Source organism: Halichoerus grypus, chromosome 15 (assembly GCF_964656455.1).
Source record: "Halichoerus grypus chromosome 15, mHalGry1.hap1.1, whole genome shotgun sequence".
NCBI lineage: Eukaryota > Metazoa > Chordata > Mammalia > Carnivora > Phocidae > Halichoerus > Halichoerus grypus.
Window position 1 is genome coordinate 32,453,490 of NC_135726.1, and position 2,870 is coordinate 32,456,359.

A 2,870-nucleotide genomic window follows, 5' to 3' on the forward strand; every position below is an offset into this window, starting at 1 on the left:
CCCAAATCACTGTGAATTAAATATGTTACTATCAAGTAGGAGAGGCCCCCAAAATAATGTTCTCTTATTTTTATTTCTTTTGTAGCCATTCCAACTCATAAAATATGCAAGAAGCAAGAAGAAATGGAAAGTGCGTAAGAAAGTTTATTGAGGGGCCCCTGGGTGGCTCAGTCAGTTAAGCGGCTGACTCTTGATTTTGTCTCAGGGTCATGAGATCGAGCCCCACATTGGGCTCCATGCTGGGCGCGGAGCCAGCTTAAGATTCTCTCTCCCTCTGCCTCTGCCACCCACCTCTAAAAAAAAAAAAAAGAAAAGAAAAAGAAAGAAAGTTTCTTGAAACATCCCTGTGGAGTTGGACCAGCTTTTATGTAATACCACATAATGGGCTTCCAGGGATGAAGGAGGATAAAAAAACTTGATTAAAAGGTTTTTTTCACACACACATTTGGAAAAATCTCAACTTCAAGCATCCATTTGAATTACAATGCATAAAAATCTGTGTTTCTCACATTGATAAAGGTTAAACAGTATAATAATACCCAGTGCTGGTGAGGGCATGGGAGTAACTAGTCTTGTTCACAGTCTGTGGAAGGATAAAGTGGAGAAAAAGCTTTGGAGGACTCTTTTGGTCCTATCTATCAAATTTAAAATGTGTATATCCTTTGACCCAGTGTATTAGTCAGCTCCAGCTGTTGTTAACAGAAAACCACAGACTCAGTGGCTTCAACAACAGAAATGTATTGTCTCACTGTTCTGGAGGCTAAAAGTCCAAGATCAAGGTGCAATCAAGGTTGGTTTCTGGTGAAACCTCTCTTCCTGGCTTGAAGATGCTATCTTTTCCCTCTGCTTACATGTCCATATGCAAAAAGAGAGAGAAGTCAGGTGTCTCTTCCCCTTCTTATAAGAACAGCGGTCATACTGGGTTAGGGCTGTACTCTATGACCTCATTTAACCTTAATTACCTCCCTAAAGGCCCTATCTCCAAATAGAGTCACGTTGGGGGTTAGAGCTTCAACATACGAATGGGAGGAGGGGTCAAAAATACGGTCCACAGCATCCAGCAAAGCAACTTTTAGAAATTTATGTTGGGGACGCCTGGATGGCTCAGTAGGTTAAGCATCTGCCTTCGGCTCTGGTCATGATCCCAGGGTCCTGGGATCAAGCCCCACATCAGGCTCCTTGCTCCGCGGGGAGCCTGCTTCTCCCTCCACCTGCCGCTCCCCGTGCTGGTGCTTACTCTCTGTCTCTCCCAATCTCTCTGACAAATAAATAAATAAAATCTTTAAAAAGAAAGAAAGAAAGAAAGAAATTTATCTTGTATGTCTGCATACGTGCACAAAGATCTTTGAATAGGAATATTTAAAGGTGCTTTGTCTGCAGTAGCCAACATAAGCATCCATCAAGAGGGGGCTAGTTAGGGCGCCTGGGTGGCTCAGTTGGTTAAGCGACTGCCTTCGGCTCAGGTCATGATCCTGGAGTCCCTGGATCGAGTCCCGCATCGGGCTCCCTGCTCGGCAGGGAGCCTGCTTCTCCCTCTGACCCTCCCCCCTCTCATGTGCTCTCTCTCTCTCATTCTCTCTGTCTCAAATAAATAAATAAAATCTTTAAAAAAAAAAAAGAGGGGGCTAGTTAAATAAATTAAGGTACATTCAGTCAATAAAATACTACTGTGCACCTGTTAAAATGAATGAACCAGCACTAAACATGTTGACATAGAGAAATCACTAAAATGTATCATTAAGTGGAAAAAACAAGGTGAAGAGCAGTGTGTGGAATATGATCCAATTTCTATTAAAAAAAACAAAACTTAAGCACCAATATTTTCTTGAAGGATTTGTAAGAAACCATTGACAGTCATTAGCTCAGAGGAGTGCACTTGAGCATGGGAGGAAGCCCTTGTTTCTTCTAGCCTTCTCCCTGCTGTGTGGAGGTATGTTACTTTTGTTAAAAAATTGAGGTAAATTTCACAGAGCAAAAACTTCACCATTGTAACCATTGAAAAGTGTATGATTTAGTAATACTTTAGTACTTTCACAATGTTATGCAACCATTACCTCTATCAAGTTGCAAACATTTTCATCACCCTGGGTGGGCAGGTAGTCCTCATTCTTCCCTCCCACAGCCCTTCGCAACCACTAATCTGCTTTCTGTCTCCATTGATTTACCTATCGGGATGTTTCATATAATATGTGGCCTTTGTTTCTGGCTTCTTTTGCTCAGGGTAATGTTTTCTTTTTCTATTTTTTCTTTTTTTAGATTTATTTATTTGAGAGAGAGAGAGCATGAGTGCAGGGAGGGGCAGAGGGAGAGGGAGAGAGAATCTCAAGCTGACTCCCTGCCAATCACAGAGCCTGACGCAGGGCTGATCCCACAACCGCAAGATCACAACCCCGAGATCACGACCTGAGCAGAAACCTGAGTCAGATGCTCAACTGACTGAGCCACCCAAGTGCCCCTCTCTTTTTTTTTTTAAGTAGGCTCCATGCCCAACTTGGGGATCGAACACAAGACCCTGAGATCAATAGTCTCATGCTCTACCAACTGAGCCAGCCAGGCACCCCTAGAATCATCTTCTGGAGGTTCATCCATGTTGTAGCATATATCCCTTTTTATGGCTGTATGAATATACCACATTTAGTTTTTTCATTCATCCATTAATGAACATTTGGGTTGTTTCCCTGTGGTTATTGTGAATAATGCTGCTATGAACATCTGTGTACAAGTTTTTATTTGAATACCTATTTTCAGTTCTTCTGGGAGTGGAATTGCTGGCTCATTGGGTAATTCTATGTGTAATTTTTTGAGGATGAATGTTGGTTTTTCTTGTGTTTAAATATTTAATTTCATTCTATAAATTAAACTATATAGGA

At 41.7% G+C, this 2,870-nt stretch overlaps 1 non-coding gene across 1 annotated transcript; it reads right to left on the minus strand.

The window, feature by feature from the left end:
• Window positions 1-2,483: 2,483 nt before the first annotated feature.
• On the minus strand, window positions 2,484-2,556 carry TRNAN-AUU (transfer RNA asparagine (anticodon AUU)). The gene has a single exon. It is a non-coding gene; the product is annotated as a tRNA-Asn (tRNA).
• Window positions 2,557-2,870: the final 314 nt, after the last annotated feature.